The following is a 20180-nucleotide window of genomic DNA, read 5'->3' on the forward strand; positions in this document are numbered from 1 at the left end:
TTGAATTTCTGAAACCATAGCTTCATCTGCTTTTTCTCCCCTTTCCTCCCAGTTCCTCCCCTTTATCTATGTTAAAAGGGATTAAAAAAACAAAATCAACAGTATATTTCACTCTCTGCCGTTTCTCCGTAGCACAATAAAATGCTTCTTAGAGGAGATAGCTCCCAGCACCGCCCAGTGTTCCTGTGACCAGGGCAGGTCTTTGACGTGGTGGCCCAGTGGTCTCGTCATAAGCAAAGGGACGCTCTTATGTTACCCAATGCCTGAGCCTGTCTTCCTGCAGCCTACACATTCCTGCAGACATGCAGTTGCCTGAGGGAAGAGAATGTAATCTCTAGAAACTCAGAGCTGATTTTGGCGTTATGAGCCGCGTGTGCACTGGAGCCATGACCTGGGCCTGGGCTGACCTCCCAAAGCCAAAGACGTACATGTAAAGCATTCAAAAGGTGCCATAATCATTCCACTCCTTAAAATTATCAGCTTGAGATAAAATAAAACTATCAGCTTGAGAAAAGAGGTGATTCTGTAGATCTGCTCGAATCGGCAGGTCACTCATCGGACATTAAAATGACAGATACCCTGGGGGATGCAGACTTCAGAGCACGCCTGTTGTACAGAACCGGGACTTCAAACAGCCACTAGAGGGCACTGTTTTGCTACCACGGGGTTCACCGCAGGCTCCTTGGGTTCTTCGTGCTGTAGAATCACCTTTTAGATCAACAAACTTCTGCCAAGAAGCTGAAGATTAATTTAAGGGAAGTCTAATCAGTAATTTGCTTTTTTAAGGAACGTACTCATGTAAGCAAATTAATATCAATTTCCTTGACAATTACATCCGAAATCTTTGCTAATAAAAGCAACACCAAATAAATTCAAATGTATCTTACACATTTTTATCTGCATAAAGATGAAGACGGTATCTATAGGGAGTTGAACGAGTTCTTGTCTACTTTAGGGAATTTCACACTTTGGAAATAAAGGTACTCATGCTGTGTGTATGTGTGTGTGTGTGGGTGTTTAAGGAAGAACAATTTGTGTTAGCACAACCATGGCTTGAGGGTGTTTTCTCTTAGCAAATGTTCCCAAACATTTAAATCTTGGCAGGGGCTGACCACTCCCCCTTCCCCTGGCTAGACAGGCCACCTCCTGAGCTGAGCAGCTGGCATTAGGGGCTCTGGCTTCTTCCTCCCTCAAGGCGAACCCAGAGAGCCAATCAGAGAAAAAGCTTTGGGGCAAGTTGGCTGTGTCAGGCCCTCAGCCAAGACCCTGAGCTAATTTCCATTACTCATCAGAGAGGGCAGACCCACTGAGGGGTCTGGAAAGCAAGTCTGGAGGAAATACTCCCATCCTCACACCATTCCTGAATCCTCCCAGCCTACACGGCGTGGTTGAAGCTGCTGGTGATGTCCTGGGATTCTGGGTCTTTCTCTCAGGCCACGTCTCCACCTGGGACATTTGAGTGGCCTGACTACCCAAGACAGTCGAGGGTCTGCAGGGCCCCTGACCAACAGCATCTGATTGGGCTAAGGCACCCTCATTTTGCGCCAGAGTGAAGGAGAGCGGAAGCGCTGTGATTGATCACCTTCCAGTCTCCCTGTCAGGGCGGTAATGCTAGGTGAGCCCGAGTGCAGAGAGTCTGGCCTGTCCGACTCTCACAGTCAGGGGGATCATGGAGGTCCTGGTCCAGATCACACTTGTGTGCACGGCACACACACACACTCACACACACACCCTTTGTATTTTCCAGGTTCATAGGTCCTTTTCCTTTCCCATGAGCCCTCCGCAGCCTGGGATACAGCACCCATTTCTAAAGTCATCATGCTATTTATTGAGCGTCTACCCTGGGCCAGGCATCCTTCCTAAGGTACCGGAGTACCACACTGGTAAAAGGGCCTGGGGTCTCCATCCTCACAGAAGCCTAGTTCTAGTGGAGGAAACAGACAGTGAACAACTAAGCAAAAGAGAGAATTGAAATTCCCATGGAGACAAGAAGCGCGATCCCAAAATTAGGGCAGGTGGGATGATAGGGAGTATGGGCAGGTACACACGCTATCCACACCCCAGCTCCACACGGGTGGCAGAGCAGTGCCCGGATTTGGAGAGAGCAGCTCGGCTGGAGCCAGACATCACCAGGTCTGCAGCTCAGCAGCCACGTCTATGAGCCTCACAAACTGGAGCAAGTGGCACTTTGGGTGGAAAAGATCCAGCTGAGTGCAGTGATCAATGGAGGAAGCCCAGCTGTGATTGGACAGCTGAGGGCCAAATATGGCTGTGATTGGATAGCCGAGGAAGCCAGGCTGTGATTGGACAGCCGAGGGCCAACTACATATGTCTCCTATGCCTGGATGAGGGGCAGAAAGTGCTGATGATGCTTGGTATTTTTTTTAAAGATTGATTGATTGATTGATTGATTGATATATTTGAGATGCAATCTTGCTCTGTCACCCAGGCTGGAGTGCAGTGGCATGATCCTGGCTCACTGCAACATCCACCTGCCAGGTTCAAGCAATTCTCCTGCCTCAGCCTCCCGAGCAGCTGGGACTACAGACGCCCACCACCACTCCGGGCTAATCTTTTGTGTTTCAGTAGAGACGGGGTTTCACCGTGTTGCCCAGGCTGGTCACGAACTCTTGAGCTCAGGCAATCCGCCCGCCTCGGCCTCCCAAAGTGCTGGGATTAAAGGCCTGAGCCACAGTGCCTGGCTGATGCTTAAATTTTCTATGTATTTTTTCTATCAATTATTTTTGTGTATACAGGTAAAGATACAGTGATGGTAAATTATGTCCAAAAATCTCCAAAGATAATTTTGTGCCTTTGTTCTAACAACCACAAACGTCCATACAATTTGAACTTTGTCTCCAAGCGAGATAATGCCGCCCTGGGTGACGTGACCTATTTGCGATCCCTTCGCTCCAGCCGCTATCACAGCACGTAGCTTCTAAAATCTCAGCGAGTGTCAGCTAGTGAGGCTGCGGCATTTTCCCCGTTTGTTTCCAGCTAGGGTGCAATGACCGCCTCTTTTCAGTGGTCCCTTGAGAAGGCATCTGCCGCTTCTTCCCGCTCAGCGGGCGGCCAGGCCTGTGTGTGCAGCGTGGGTCTCTCAGCAGCTGCTCCTGCTGGAAACTTCTCCACTGTCTTTGGAAAGGATTTGCTGGAAAGCGACAGACAGACAGACTGGAAAGGTACCTGATATGCTGAAGGGAGAACATCTTGTAAAGATAAGCTTTGAAGATTATTGCTTAAGTTTTGACTAAAAATGCATATACACGTTTTGTATATATGCATGTCCATATATACATATGTGAATATGTAGATATTTATATATTCACATATACATATGTGAATATAAATAGAGATATGTATATACGGACATGCATATATACAAAATGTATTATAGGCTCATTGTGTGTGTGAGTGTGTGTATATATATATATAGAGAGAGAGAGAGAGAGAAATCTCACTTCACTGGACATAGAATTAGTGGGAGGAACGGGGCATGTTTACTCTTTTTAGTTCACGTACCTATATACTACTTCTATATTTTAAAGAAGAACATCTAATTTAAGAAGAAGACAATTTTTAAAGAAAAACTATACTTTTATAAAGGAATTATAGAAAGAGCTGTACAAGGTAAGCCAAGCCCCCACCTACCCTCCAGGCTGCCCATTCTCGTGGTTGAGCTGCTTCCCAGGGCCACCTCCAGAACCCCCACCCCAGTGGGTTATAAAGAAACTGTGAACGCAAGCTCAGGTACCAGATGCCATCACCCCAGACAGTTGCAGCTGCAGGGAAGCCACTTCCACCACCCCAGCCCTGTGCTTGCGACGGAGGCTAACTCTCATCCCCACCAGCCCCACAAGCGAGTCGGGCCACCATCAAGGCACAGGTGGGCACTGCAGTGTGAGTCCCCGCTCATCACCAATCATTTAGGCCCCAGCTTACTTTCTCTCCTGGCTGGGCAACTCCTTTTGTCCTGACCGGTTTATGATGAGCTGTAAAGAAGCACACAGTAGGGTTGGGTCCTGGGATGAACCCTGGCGGACAGCTGGGCACATGGCAATCCTGCCTTCAGAAGTATTTCCCGAATTCTGCACATTAGACACAGGGAGACGTGTGACAAATGCCAGCCACGGCCCCTCCCCTTAGCCTAAACGCCATGGTTCAGGGCCGGCCTGCGTGGCAGGGAGTGTGCCTGGGCATGGTGTCCCAGGTGGTCAGCCGCCCTCCCTCCGGCAGGTAACCACACACCTACGTGTCCCACTCAGTCCTGCCCTTGGCAGTGGTGCCACCTGGCAGGGCCCGAGGCCCAGATGGCGTGGGAAGAAACAGGTTGGCTCATGCTGGCTCAGCCGAGGAGAAAATCAAGCTGATGATGTGTTTTGAGAACTGGAGAGGATTATGGAGGATTACAAGGCAAGTAAGAGTTCTGTGCTTACAGGGTGATACCACCAGGGGTCTGGGGCTGGCGGGCTGTGTGTGCTGTATTGTCAACGTTTTCAGGTGAACCTGAACCCAAGCTCCAAGAAAACAATGATAGTCATAAAATCCCTCCACTTATTTTCCCAAATTTCCCCCAACCTTTTTCTGTTCCAGGAAAGAATCAGCACAAAAAATCACCCTCCCCCACAGACCTGGGTGGGCCCCCCTAGGCACACTTTTTCTTGTCCCCATCAGGTGCGTGATGACCTCTTGTTTACCTGTGACAAGGCCAGACCCACGCCCTGCAGGCCTCCACTCTCTCTCATGGTTGACTAGCTGAGAGTAGAACCTCTAGACCCCCTGGAATGATACAGACACATTGAAAATGTTTCTTGGTTAGCTGATGGACAGAGGCATTCCCCAGCTCTACATCACCCTGTCTGAAACTTGTCTACCATCCCAGGAAAGTCTACGATAAGTCACCCTACCAAGACTGATTCTACTATGGCGCTCTCCCTGGTACAATAAAAATCAGTCTGCTAGTCTGTTTGCTTTTTATCTCTCACACCACACACGTATTTCCGTATGAATCCTAAGGAAAGACTATAAAGTCTCAGTCCACTTTCCCAGGAAATAAGAAGAGGTCAGTCATCTACATGTCACCATGACTTGGAGTTGTTTATTCACTTTCTTTAATTCAGAAACCAGAGTCCTTATCTCCTCTGAAAGGAAAGTCAAGGGGTGAGCCTGAGAGTCAGCTACATGGGCCAAGCTCCACCTGCAGATGTGGGCACTGCTGCTGGCTGGCCGGGATGGGCCAGCTTCTGAACAGCCTACTGCTTGGCTTGACTTGTGGACATCAGCTCCTGGCAAATGAAGAGTCCCCACTCCATGAGGCGAGAAGCCCCTCTCACCTTTTTGACAGTCCCTGATCCACCCAGAGTTTAGTCATGGAGCCTGAATCTCCCCTCACCACACACAGGCTACGTTGTAAAAGACACATATTTAATGGGAGTTTTGTGGAGTTGCTGGCTCCTGCACACACACTCTACTACTCACATGCATCTAAAACTCACCTTTCCGAGGGGCCCTGCAGGCCAAGGAGTGAGTGTTAGAATCCTGCTCTGTTGCTGGACCTCCTGGCTGCCTTTTATCTACAAGAAGTATTCAGCTCAACTCATCTTGTCCTCAACTCCAATCCATTCTTGCTCCTGGCCAGGGAGGGCACGTATGACCTTCTGGTCTCAGAATAAACAGGCAGCTTGGGAGTAAGAGGAATTGCTAATGATGTGAACTGAGTCTCCCCTTGGTGGACATCCTCCTCTTGGGGCTCCTCTCAGTGGGGATGACCTCCTTAGGCTTCTCTTGGTGGGATGACCCCCGGGTCTCCTTTCAGTGGGATGATCTTCTGGGGCGCCTCTCAGTGGGATGACCTCCTGGGACTCCTCTCAGTGGGATGACCTCCTTAGGCTCCTCTTGGTGGGCCATCCTTCTGGGCAATCATGATAACTTCAACTTCAGAAGGAACCTCCGAAAAATAGGTTGATTTGCTTGTTTGTTTTGCTAAGGGAAACAAGCATGGCTTGGGTTTCCTGTTGAAGATGATTCTAAAGTTGTGATAGAGATAAATTTGTTCTCCTTTTTGTAACCGACACAGTAAGTTCAAGTTAAGGGCCTGCTGATGGGTTTTTTCAGTATCAACCTTGATCCAACCAGTTACCTGATTCAATACTGTTTTTCTTAACAATGAAGCATACAATTTTTTCCCTAGTTTCATGTGTGAGGAAAAACTGCCTCAATTCATTGACAGTTCCAAAGCACAATTCTTAGGAAACAAAGAGGCAGATTACGATCAGTTTGAGTTGTATATCCCCCCCAGGCTAATTCACCTGGGGTGGGAGGTGTTCAGAGGCCCCCAATGTGGCCATGAGGCCCATCTTTGGGAACGGGGTAGGAACAGTGTGCAGAACAAGGGGGCATTGCCTTGGGGCCACTGCAGGGACACCCTCTATAAATGGACTTGGTGAAAATCCCATCCTGGACCCTGCAGCCATTCTCCTTTCTGTGCAAGACCAGAGGAGATCAGCTTCCTTCTGTAAAAGGAATATAAAATCTCAGGAACCCGTTCACTATGCCAAAGGGGAAAGCTAAGGCCAGAAGCTGATTCATGCAAGAAACTGCTTTTCCTTTTTTTCCTAAGCAGATAGCCTCAGATAGAAGGCCAGGTGTCTGCACAGGCAGCTGCTCTGTGGTCACCTTATGTTAGATAAAGTGCCAACTTACTGTGCATGACATGAATACATAATTGAGTGTTCCCCCATCCACTCCTTTTCACACACAACATGTGGATTCAGTCAGTCTAATCAAAGCCCCCACAAGAACGTGACCCTACCTTCCCTCTTTCCTCTCCTCCTCACTTTTCCCCTTTAAACATTGAAGGGCCAAAATGCTCTTAGGAAAAAGCACAGATTCAGATGTTCCTGAGGTTTTGTGTTCCCTTTTCCCAGGCACATCCTCAAACTCGACAAAATAAACCTCTACACTGATTGGGACCAGCCTCAGGCGCTTTTTGGTTTAGACGTCCTGGGAAGCGGTGCTGTTGGATCTCTGTGGAGTCACTGTCTGTTACGCCAGTTCTTTCTTTGTTTATCATTCACACACCGGTGAGAGAGATGACTGAGTCCGGTTTGTTTCATATTTTTAAACTCTGAAAATGTGATATCAATTTACTAGCAATATCACTTTGACACACAGCAAATTTACATTATAATTTTTTTTAACAGTTGTGGGTTCTCAATCACAGACCCATACTCAATATTCCTATCAAATCCAACCTGCTCACAGCCCATAAACCTAACTCAGTGGAGATGTTCATGAGAAGCCTTGTTTTTTCTCTTGTCTGAAGCCAACTACGTTCCCTTTGTCCCAGGGTACTGCTGGCAGCCACTTCTCCTCCTATAGCCATAAGATGCTGTGCAAATTGTGTCCTTTGCTTTGCTCCTCCGTCACTGGTGGACTTGAGATTGTCAGCTGAAATTAAGGCTGTTGAGGCAGAAATAATTTTATCAAAGTTCACTGAAAGCCAAATGTGAGGTTGGAGCTGGGAAGACACACCCACGGAGTTAAGAGTGTTCCAGAGTCTGTCACAAGGCCAAAGGTTTTTGTAGGAAAGTTTAAATGAGTTGTCTTCTTTTTTTTGGAGGATGCAACACAGAGGTCACAATCAGTTACAGATTATGACACGCAGGCTAATAATGTCCACATGAAGACAAATTAGTAAAACTTCATGCCTCGGCTCATCTTAAAAAAACAGTGCCCTCTCCAGTGTCAGCAGGTTATACATTGGTCTCTACAATAATCATTTGAGGAACCTATAAGGCAGGAGGCCGTCCCCTGCAAGCTCTGGCCAGGTTCCAGCCAGCACAAGGACCCACAAAGGAAGCCTCTCCTGGTGACCAAGACTGAGCAGACTCGGGGTCTCTGTCTGACTCTCTAAGGACTGAGATATCCATAATTCTTTTTAAATTATCCATGGAAACAGCAGGACAAAAAATGCACAGGGCCTCCTAGTGCCTGGGTGAATGTGCTCAGTCCTCTTTGAAGAGAAACCTCAAGGATAGCGAATTGAAGGCTTTGAAAGACGGGTCTATTTAGATGAAGGGTGCCTATGCCTTAACAGCAAGCCAAATTAGGATGCTGTTGTAATGAATTTAGCATTTCCCCTTGAAAGCACACAGCATTTTCCCCCTCATTAACACATGTGCTCCTCCCTCCCCTCCCCCAGACTCTACAAAGGATCTAAGGGCACCATCTGAGCTCAGGGGGAGCCTGCAGGGGGTAGGAGCCACTTTCAAGGCGGGTGGCCAGCTTTGCTGATCCTGAGACCTCATCCTTGGCTTTTGACTATCTAATATACAGTGGCATCTGTACCTTGAAACATGAGATTCGGTTTTGAAATCTCAAACTAATACGCATCAATAAAAGGCCAGTGATAGGAACTAAAGAGGAAGTAAGGGCTCTGGAATTCTCCCAAAGCAAGTATCTTCTTGTGCTCGTGGACTTCCTTAAGAACATCATTTATTACACAATCTCAGTGAATTGTGGATTGCCTGGTAATGTTTTGTAGGTAATTCATGCAGTCTTATTTTCCCAGCAGGACTCCACTGAAATTCAAACTAAATTCAACTGAGTGTCATATGTCAGGCAGTCCTACGCTCTTTTGTACATGCCAGCTTTTTTTATTCTCCAAGGATAAGGGTCTGGCATCTTTGTTATCCTCCACTGTGTGCAAACTAGAAGCTTTGTCCTTGATTTTTCTGTTGCACTGCTCTGTTTGATGCAAAATATACACACATTTTTTCTGTGGAAAATTCCATGACTATTACACACTTCATCTATGGTTATAGTCGACTGAATCAAGGAAAGAATATGTTTTCTGATTCCTGGAAGCCCATTCTCACTCACATAGAACAAAATACAAGCAATGGGTTAAAAATCTAAACAGTACAGCATGTTCTTTACTTTATATCTATATACTATCTGAAAGATAATTTTCAGAAAAAGGTAAGATCATGACTTGTACTAAGATATTAAAATGCAGAAGTGTTAAAGATTTTATTTTACACATATGATAGGAAGGAACTAGGCAGATGTTAGAACCTGTTCAAAGGAAAATTGAAAACATTTATATGGAATAAAGGAATTTTGAAATGAATTGCAAATGGAGAGAAAGCTGTTTTTTTTACAGGAGGAAGAAGCCAGTAAAAATCACTACTAAACAGGACAGAATGTCTCTCTCTCTTTCTCTCTCTCTCTCTCTACATATGTACATGTCTCCATCAGTTACCTGCAATTTGCAAAGAATTGTAAAATAGTTCAAAGACAATGAACAGCCTAAAAGTATGTGCTATCGCTTTCCATTGAAACACATTCTTTTTAACATATCTAATCAGTATATCTTAACTAACGAATTTGCACCACTCTGCAGGAAAAGGATGATTTTTAACTTCCTTTAATTGATCATCTGCCTGTGTGTTGCAGGTTGCTGTCTACCTTTTCAAAATTCGAAGCAAACATTTTTATTAAAAGATTTTCACCAAAGTTAATTAAAAATCAAAACCCAAATCAAAACAGAACACACAGGAAGCTGTGCTCCTCACATGGATGACAACGTTTCCTGGGGATTACAGCTTTCAGGGTAACAACCGTGTAGATGGTTCTGTAACTCTGTTAAAATGAAAACCTGCCGCCCTGTGGGAACAGAGCTGGGTGAGTCCTGGCTTCCACACAGTGCCACCCGGAGAAGGCGAGGTCTCCGCAGCATCTGTCTGTAGTGCACCCAGGGCAGAGGAATGAAGTGTCACAGCAGGAAGCAGGTGGCTGCATTTGCAGACAATCAATCTAAAGACGCTTGCAGCTCTGAGTTTCAGGGGAACTTGTCTAAGTAGCACGCTATTGCTGGAAGGCATCTAATGAACTAAGTTGCTGGTGTTCTTGCTTGTCAGATAGCCGTGGAATGCTGTATGGATTTTATAATCATTTTCTTCTTTGAGACTGACAAAGTCTAAATTCTCCCTGATGGCCAGGTAAGGGCAGGCCGTGGGCCCTCGCGATCCCGGCAGCACTGTTTTGGCCACGGGGGTGTGGTGCTGCAGCCTCATGCACCCAGCGTGCGGCTCTGATGGTAACTGATGCACCAGTCTCATGCACGCTGGCCACACCGGCCCTGGGGACGCCCGAGCTGGCCTTTGGCTGCTTCTCTGTTGCTTTCCCTCTTCAGCTACTGACTTGCAATTGGCGTAAATTCTAGACACTATGTTGTCAAACCTTCCCCAACCCTGGGCTTGCTTCCTGCCCTCACTCAGGTATATGTCAATGAAAACAAGTGACTGAGGTTCATGTAATCTAATGTGTCCTTTTTTCCTTTGTGGTAGCCCTGTCTGTGCCTGACAGGACCCTCCGGAAAGTCTGGGCTCTAAGGAAGACATTCTGCAGCTCTAATTTTAAAACTATTTGGCATTTCAAATCCGGTTTTCAGGTCCCTGGGGTGGGTAGAGGATTCTTCAAGAAGAAAGCGTTCTGAACCAGAGCAGCACAAGGGTGAGGGGTCCGGGACAGTACAGAACAAGAGTTTGCCTGGTGGCTCTGCCAGGGCCTGGGAGGACAGCAAAGTCAGCTGCCAGCTGGGATCAAGACAGGGAGACAGAGGCAGAGGGAGACAGAGACAGAGAGGGACAGAGACAGAGAGGGACAGAGACAGAGAGGGAGAGAGACCTAGGGACAGAGACAGAGAGGGACAGAGACAGAGAGGGACAGAGACAGAGAAGGACAGAGACAGAGAGGGAGAGAGACAGAGAGGGACAGAGACAGAGAGAGAGAGAGACAGAGAGGGACAGAGACAGAGAGGGAGAGAGACAGAGAAGGACAGAGACAGAGAGAGAGAGAGACAGAGAGGGACAGAGACAGAGAGGGAGAGAGACAGAGAAGGACAGAGACAGAGAGGGGCAGAGACAGAGAGGGAGAGAGACAGAGAGGGAGAGAGACAGGGAGGGACAGAGACAGAGAGCGACCGAGACAGAGAGGGACAGAGACAGAGACAGAGGGAGAGAGACAGAGAGGGACAGAGACAGAGAGGGACAGAGACAGAGAGGGACAGAGACAGAGACAGAGGGAGAAGAACAGAGACATAGAAATAGGGAGACAGAGACACAGAGACTGAAAGAGACAGAAAGATACAAATAGGCAGAGAGACAGACAGAGAGACAGATAGCCAGAGAGAGTCACAGAGACAGAGACAGATACCCAGAGACACAGAGACAGAGAGAGACAGAGAGCAGTGGAGGCCGAGGCCCAGCAGCTGCCCATCCACTCTGTGCCTGACCTGCAATCTGCCTCTTCTGCCCTTGGATTTGCCCCGACCAGAGCTTTTGCAGAGGGGGCCACTCATTTGTGGAGGGGGAGTCCAGAGCTGGACCATCAGGAGACCCAGGAGAGAAGCCCTGCAGCAAAAGTCAGGACACCTGAATTGGTCAGGCCAGCAGTGACTCAGCGCCTGGAGAGCCCCATTGTCAGAGGCCAGCTGGAAGGCTCCACCAGCCAAGGGCAGGTCACCAAGACCAGAAAGCAGAGGGGCCAGCACAAAGCCGAGCTTTGAAGGCACAGAGCAGGAGCTAGGCGGGGGCACTGGGGGCACAGGGGCAGCTCTCAGGGTGAGGATGCCTCCTTAGCCCGACTCCATGTCACTGGTGACCAGTCAACAAGGTGCAAGCTGCAACCTTCACAGAGGGTGATCCTACTGGAGACAAATGCACCCGACTGGCTGTAATGTGCCCCTGGCCCACTGGCTCCCCTGCCGAGCCCATGTCAGGGGAGTCTGCAGTGGTCTGTGCATGGCCTTGGGCTTGCCAAGTCCCAGGAGGGTGGGTGTTGTCTGCGTGGCTCCCTGCTGCTGGCAGCGTATCTCACCTGGGCACAGAACAGCAAAGACAGCCAGCGTGGGCTGCAGGTACACCCCGGGGACTGGGCACAGGGCAGCAGCTGCTCATGTTTATCGGCACCAAAGGTCAAAGCAGAAACCAGGTGTGATGACTGGGACGGCTGCGCCTCCTGGGGTTCCCTGATCATTGACAAGTCTAAATTCTAAAGAATGCGACCCATAAATACATTTTTTTTGGTCTTAGACTTGAGAAACGGAGGAGAAATAACAGCAGCAGTGTCCTGTGACAATTTCTGAAACACGGAGGAGTCCTGGAATAAACCATGCCTTGGATCCCACAGCGGAAGGAGGAGCACAGCACAGCTGGGATCAGGAGGACTCTGAAGTCTCCTGGATGTGGCAGGCGTAAGCTCAGCCACTGTGCACAGCGTGTGTCCTTGAGCAGGTCACCTAAACTGCCTGGGTCTCACATCCTTGCCCGTAAAGTGGGAAGAATAATACTATTGCATGAGGTTTAGAAATTCGTAAAACGATTGGTGGGAATGTAAACTACTACAGCTACTATGAAGAACAGTATGGAGATTCCTCAAAAAAACCCACAAATAGAATCATGATATGAGCCAGCAAACCCACTCCTGGGTGTTCATCCAGAGAGAAGGAAGTCGGTATATCAAAGAGACATCTGCATCCCCACATTCACCCCAATACTGTCACCATAGCCAAGATATGGAACAAACAGAGGTGTCCACCACTGGATGACTGGATGAAGAATGCAGTATATATACACAATGGAATACTATTCAGCCATAAAAAGGAATAAAACCCTCTCACTGTGGCCACACGAATGGAACTAGGGACATGATGTTAAGTGCTGTAAGCTGGGAACAGAAAGTTCAACACCACACATTCTCACTCATATGTGTGAACTAAAAAAAAAAAAAGAAAGAAAAAAAATGATCTCATAGAGTTAAAAAGTAGAATGATCTCATCGAGTAAAAAGAGGATACTAGAGGCTGGAAATGGGGAGGGGAGGGGAGGGGAGTGGAGAGGGGAGGGGTAGGGAGAGACATGTGAAAGGACACAAAATCACAGCTAGGCGGGAGGAAGCAGTCCCTGTGTTCCGTGCCACTGCAGGATAACCAGAGTTAACAGCGATACACAGCATCCATTCTCATTGTGCTTTCACCAATCCGAGAGAGATTAGCTCAGGTCCAATCAAAAGACTCGCTTCTTGGATACTCAAGAGCACACAATCCATGAGGATCTCAAGGTCGCATCAGAGCTGGACATGGATGAAAGCAGGGTGCGGACCCAGCGTCCTGTCTGTGCTTGGTGTGGCGGGGAAGTCTGACTAGGCGGAACCTGCTGGTTTAGCCAGCCTGCTGGGACATGTGCCTCACGCAGAGCCGGGCCTGCTGATGCCGCACGGGTGTGAGAGTGCTGCCAATGAACACACACACTGCGTTTATGCAGGCACATCAGGAAGTCACCGCTCTCATGGCCAAGAGTTCCCTCTGGAAGATCCCCCCACTGACTGCCCTTGGGGGTGGCTGAGCTGACCACCAGGTATCATGAAAGCCCAAATGCCAGGAGCGCCAGCTCCTGGAAACTGATTTGCATTCTCAGGACAACCTTGGGAATCATTAGGGAAACGGGAGGATGTGAAGAGGACTGACCTGTATTCCAAAAGACAGAAAGCCACGGTGACAAACGCCACTGAGGAAGCCACCTGCCTCGCTATTGGGACTGGTGCACTGTGGGCCAGCGGCCATCCCGCCAGAGGAGGTGGCAGAACAACAGCCTGAACCGGTCCAACAGGAACCCAAAGACTGGGCGTTCCAGACGTCCCTGCAGAATTTCACAGGCAACGAGGCAGCTCAGTGTGACGCGAGAAGAGTGACATACCAGCCCACGTCTCCTGCGTGCAACTGCCTGGACACCTGAGCACACAGATGCCATGGTCAGCTCCTATGGGAGGAGGCCTCCTCAACACTTCCACGTGGTATTGCTGCCATTGGCAAAGCAGAACTCAGTCCATCTTAGAACCACACTCTGGGACTCAGTGCCACGTCTGGTAACACCAGTTGATGTATGAAGGACTTATTTTTTTCTCCCTGTCTGAGACATATTTGTCTAGAAGAAGGTCAAGGAATGAGCCTAATCAAAGTAGCTTTGCAGGGACAATTTCACTGCAAGCTTGGACCTTGGAGAAGTTGATTGCATAGGGAATGGGGGCTGTCTCTGTATTACTACTTCATTGCTCGCTAGTCTCTGTGCAGGGCATAGACGCTCTGCATGGTAGTCTTGTTGTTGTCGTTGGTATTGTTTTTAAGGATGAGAAAACAAAGCTCAGCAAGACTAAAGAAGGTACCCATGTCACGTAGCAGGTGAGTGATGGAGTCTGGATTTGAACCCTCGTCTAGACAGCTGCCGGTCAGCTAAGAGTGTCACTGAGAAAACATCAACTCTACAGGCACTAACAGGAATCACCCTTCTGGATCCAGGCCTTGGGTTAATGTATGAATGAAACACAAAAGGACCTCAGTGTGGTAAGCAGAAATTTGAGCAGGAGAAGGAAGATAAACAAGAAGAAGAACAGGATGAAGCTCCCGGAAGGAATAACCATCCCCGCTGTATCCCACACACACCTAGAACCCTTTAGCCAGGAGAAGGGAGGACAGACTGACTGTGGAATACACAGGATTTTTCTGTTAACCTGAATGTACCACCAGATGGAAGGAGGGTCAAGAACATAAGTCTGTGCCTTGAGGACTAAACTTTGACCTTTTTCTTCTCCTGCCCATATTCCTACCTAAGGGACCTGGGGAGGTCACCCTACAAACCACAAAGTCTCATCGGAGGGGCCTTACCCTGTGTAATGCGGCTCTTTCCAACCTGACTCTGGCATAACTTCACATGACAGATAAGGAAGAAAATAAAAATATTTTAACCCTAAATATGTTTCTTGGCCATATCTTGAAATGTCCCTGCAAAGCTGTTTCTTGTGGGAAAAGGGTCCATTCTGTAGAGAATCCTGTTCCCTTTCCAGGCCTTTTTCCTGATCCAGGACAGAGTCCACTAAGTTTCTGGCACCTTTTAAGTCTCATAAACATTTACCATCGATTCTCTCTAAGCCTGCCACCTGGAGGCTGCATCAGCATAGTAAGGACCTTGGTCTCCACAACCGCTTGTCCTAACCCAGACATTTCCTTTCTGTTGGTTCCAGGTCTTTAGATGAACTCTCAACCAACTGCCAGTCAGAAAATCTGTGAATCCGCCTGTGACCTGGAAGCCCCTGCTTCCAGTTGTCCCACCTTTCAGGTCTGAACTGATGTACACCTGAAATGTACTGACTGATGCCTTATGCCCCATAGAATACATGAAGCCTAGCTGTGCCCTGACCACCTGGGCCACATGTTCTCTGGGTCTCCTGAGGACTGTGTCACGGGCCATGGTCACTCACGTTTGGCTCAAAATAAACCTCCTCCAGTATTTTACAGAGTTTGGCTCTTTTTATTGACAACCTTTTAAAATGTCAAGTCAGGATAGGATCTCACCACATATGGCACCCACAGGCGTGCTGGCTGCCCACTGACTATTCCAGTCAACAGAACCAGGTACAGGGGTCAGAGCCACAGCAGCTCCCATGGGCCAATGAGGAGGCCCAGCTCGGGAGGAGGCTCTGTCTCTCCACACCCAATGGAGGCAGCTCTGCTCCTGAGCTCACAGTGGGCTTCACCTGGAGTTAGGAGTTGGGGGCCTGAGTCCTGCTTCCTCATGGCTCTGATGCCCGAAAAGATGAGCAGTCACAGTGAGACGGGGCCAGACCCAGCGTGCGCAAGCCCAGGAAGGAAAGGAGTGAAAGGACCTGCTTCCCCGGGACCAGAGCAAAGAGGAGAAAGAGTAAGTGATTGATGTTGCCTGGGTTAGAAGGAGGTAGTAGGAGAAGCACGTTGGCATTACGGGCTCGCCTGGGCAGTCACAAAGGGGCCCACAGACAGACAAGCCTGTAAACCAAAAATACAATTCTATGGGCCCCAACCATCTGAACGAACCTCCTCCTCTGCCAGGGCACTCTTAACATTTAACCTGAGAGTCTGGTTCAGGCCGTGACGGGAAGTGGGGGCCGGACAGACCTCATTATATTCTACAGCGCTAACATCAACATAGACCTCACATCTGATAAGAAACATTTGCGATCTCTTCCCTCTGAAGCCTGCTACCTGAAGGCTTCCTCTGCAAGCAAGAACTTTGTTCTCCACAACCTCTTATCCTAACCCAGACATTTCTTTCTATTTGTTCCAAGTCTTTAGACAAACTCAACTGATTGTCAACCAGAACATTTTTAAATCTATCTATAAGCTATTAATAGCAACAGGTCCCCCAAACCTCCCCACCCCACTTCACATTGTCCCACCTTACTAGACCAAACCAATGTATTTCTTAAATGTATTTGATTGAAGTCTCATGTCTCCCTAAGATGTATACAAACAAGCTGCATCCCACCACCTTGGGCACATGTTCTCAGGACCTCCTGAGGTCTGTGTCACAGGCCATGGTCACTCATACTCGGCTCAGAATAAATCTCTTCAAACGTTTTACAGAGTTTGACTCTTCATCGACAGGCCCCTCCCTTGCTAGGCCTAATGCTCAGCTGGAAATTCATCATCTTACCTTTGAATGTGTGTTCTAAACATGAAGTCACTGGGACTGGGAGCGTGCCTGAGGGCAGAGATTTGTGCCACCTGCACATCTGCCTCTGCTCCTAGCCTCTCTATTTGCATAGAACATTCTCCATGCTCTGTGGGATTCTGAGGCAGCCATGATGGTGGGAGTTCAAGGTAAGTGAAGAGCAGCAGAGTCAGCCACCCCCAAAGATACCTCTTTGGCATAAGGATTATTTTGAGCTGAAGACAATTTAAAACATGTAGATATAAGTGAAGCTCTCTCTCCTGCCCCTCTTTGCCTAAAAGCAGGACATAATTTAGGGAAGGTGTCCCCACTCCCATCTCTACCAGGAAAGACAGAAGCCAATCACTGGGATAAGTCTACGCTTTATCAGCCTGGACAGCACTGGAGGAATCTACTTAGCAAACTTGACTATTAAGAACTATTAATAGTTATTAAGGACTATTAAGCCCTTATCCTCCATTCATTTCCCATGTATTTAGCTGGTTGCCGTTTGCTGCCCTAGAAGCTCAAAGGTCTTTTCCTTTGTCTTGTCACTTCTCTAAAATTTGTCGTTATTTTGTTTAGAAGCTCTATCAGCCCACGTTCCAATAAGCCCTTGGAGTGACTCATGGCTGAGTGCTCCCATGTGTATGCATGATGAGCGTGTTAATAACCTTGTTTGTTTCCATTTTGTCAGCCTGTCTTTTGCCATTCTAATTTATAGGACCTCAGCCAGAGAACCTAGGATGGGTAGAAGGAAAAGGAAATTTTTCCTCCCCTGTGAGTGTCCCGCTTATGACAGATAAGTGGAGGGCTGATGAGCCTTAAACCAAAAATACAACTGCCCTGAGAGGCCACGCCACCTCCTTGAATCAGAAGTTGACAGACAGAAGGCAGGAGACACAGGCAGCCACGGAGCCGAGCCCATCCCACGTCTCACCTGTGCTGCTTCCTGAATGGTCCTTTCCTTTATCCTGGCGATGATGGCACGGAAGGGCAGGCAGAGGGCTGCAGCCTGGCTCCTTTCCTTCAGTCCTCCTGACGAAGTTCTCTGTCTTAAGCTCTGTCTTCACTCTGGCCCTCAGCGGAAGCACCTGAAGAACATTCGAAAACCTGCACAGCTGAGCCCTGCCCAGAATTGCAATTCCCTCATTTGCCACCTAATGATTCCCAGGTGTGGCGACGCTGCCGGCCGGGGGAACACATTGTGGGAACCCACGCCTGGCACAATCCTTCCCATCCAGGCTGCCGCCCACGTGGCAGCCCATCCCTGCAACACCTGTATCTTGCTCGACAACTGAGCTCAAATAACCCTTTGTGTTCATTTCCTGAGGTCACCACAATAGGAACTTCTTGTCTCCCAGTCCTGGAGGCCAGGAGTCTGCACTCATGGTGTCAGCAGGGCCACGCTCCCTCCACAGGCTCCACAGCAGGGAGGCGCCCATGCCTTGCTCTTAGCTCTGGTGTTCGGGGAAACCCTTGTTTGTAGATGCGTCACCCCAACCTCTGCCTTCATCCTCACATGGCCACCTTCTCCCCGTGCTCCCCTCTCTTCCCATGAGGACATTGGTCACATGGAACTCGAGGCTCACCCTGCTCCAGAATGACCCCAGATCAACTCGATCAGTTCTGCAAGCGAGGGCTCGTTCACAGGCACCAGGTTAGGGCTTCAACATACCTTTCTGGGGGACGCAACTCAACTCACAACCCTTTCTCCTCAGAAGGTTTGTCCACATCCCCCACACCGGAAGGCCCCCCTACCCCCGACTCCCTGTGTCCTTCATGATGGGGCCCTTCTCCCTTATCCCACTGAAAGCTCCCTGACAACAGACTCCTCTTGTTCACCTCTGGGCACCCCACAGCCCTTGGCATTGCACCCTCTGCTCATAGTTCGGGCCAGTTTGTTAAGAGATGGCATCGGTGATTATGACGTCTGGCTGACTTGTGACAAGCTCTGTCTTAAGAACTTGACACAGAGCTTCACAACAGCCACTAACAGGTATGTGCTGTCATTATCCCTGTCTTAGACATGAAAAGAGAGATGCAAAATGATTAGGTGACTTGGAGACCCCATGGTCAATAGATGCCACAGCCAGACATGAACACAGATGGATGGGTGCTCCAGACCATGCCAGATATAAACACGGTGGGGTGGGGGCTCCAGACCATGTGAGCGCCACCGCCGCCCACCCCCTCGTACAGCCTCTGGGCAGGTGTCCTTTGTTCTGACTTCTCAGTTTTCAACCAGGGCCAGCTGCAGAATTTAGGGGCCCAGGACAAAACACAAATGCAGGGCCTCCTGTACAAAAACAGGAAAAAGTGCCATTATGGTACTGAAATACAACGCTTTTTCCTTCCCTCTGCAGTCTCTTTCCCCTCTTTTCATGGGATTCCTTTATTTGCCGCATTGTCATTCTAAGAAGGAAAATTAAAAATTATTAGTCAACTTATTTTGTGCAATGCCAATTTCAAGTGCAAACATAGGAGCATTTATCTCATTTGCAAAATCACCAAAATTTCTCAATTTGCAGTTTGTAGCTTGTACATGTTTTCTTCTTATCAGAACAGTGAGGCGCTACAAAAAACTCCCTCAACTGTATCCACTACAGCTCCTGATCCAAGAGTGGGTCTCTGGCTGTTGCTCACCATGGTTCCCTCAGCACTGAGCCATAATGTTCCGGCCAGAACGGGCGCCTCACTCACCCACGTAAGCCCTGCACAGCCTGCCTATTCCCCCGGCCTCCAGCCACGCTCACCTTGCTGGGTTTTCTCAGCCTGCTCCCCTCTCAGCCTTGCCATGGCCGCCCACACATTCCTCTCAGTCATATACCGGGGCCCCTCCAGCTGCCTCGTCCTGGTCCCAGCAGGTAAAAGTGTCACACTTGTAAGTGTTCAGTTGATGCAAATTCACATTTAAAGTTTGTTTACTCTGTCCCTGCACAACAGGGTTGTTTTCAAAGTCACGCTGATTAGACAGAAGTGGACTCTTGTCCCAGCTGAGGCCCTCCTATGGGTACCCACCCCCTGAGTGGCTGATGCAACACGGCAACAGTGTTGACTGAATCCCGGCAGTTTCAGGCCACAGCCAACTGGGGAGACAGCAATGAGTGTTGGACGGTCGGGGTCCTCTCCGCCCCGCCATGAAACCTGAACTAACTAGACAAGTTTATCCAGAGCTGGACATGACTCTTTGGGCCATGCAGCTTTATTATTATTATTATTATTATTATTATTACTACTACTACTATTTTGTAGAAATAGGTCCTGACTATGCTGCCTAGGCTGGTCTCCAACTCCTGAGCTAGAGTGAGCCTCACTCCTTGGCCTCCCAAAGTGGTGGATTGACAGGCATGAACCACTGTGCCCAGCCCCCACACACATTTTTTAGTCATCACTGACGGGGTTTGGTCCTGGGTGTGTTGCTGGGTCTGATGAGAACTTCCTCAACAGGTTCCTGATGCGAAACCCCGCATTTCTCCCTTGAAACGGACACCCAGCTTCGGGGTTGCTCTCATCTCTGAGACAGACCTCTGTGTTTCTTCCCTTCTGCTATCACCTTGTTGGATGGTCCTGCTCTGAGGGCCACCAGAGAGGCCTGGACCTGTGGAGATGCTTTGTCTTGGAAGCAAAGGCTGTGTGCAGCCACTCCGGCCAC

General features: G+C 48.7%; 1 protein-coding gene across 1 annotated transcript in view; it reads right to left on the reverse strand.

Moving 5' to 3' along the window:
- The window catches only part of UNC93A (unc-93 homolog A (C. elegans)), a 67908-nt gene extending 50341 nt beyond the window's left edge, over nt 1-17567 (reverse strand). Inside the window, exon 1 of the mRNA XM_011999621.1 lies at nt 17466-17567. The gene's annotated coding sequence lies outside the window, so the exon portion shown is untranslated. The remainder of the gene's footprint in view (nt 1-17465) is intronic.
- Nucleotides 17568-20180: the final 2613 nt, after the last annotated feature.

The sequence above is a fragment of the Mandrillus leucophaeus genome, unplaced genomic scaffold, assembly GCF_000951045.1.
Source record: "Mandrillus leucophaeus isolate KB7577 unplaced genomic scaffold, Mleu.le_1.0 Scaffold6, whole genome shotgun sequence".
In the NCBI taxonomy this organism is placed as follows: Eukaryota; Metazoa; Chordata; class Mammalia; order Primates; family Cercopithecidae; genus Mandrillus; species Mandrillus leucophaeus.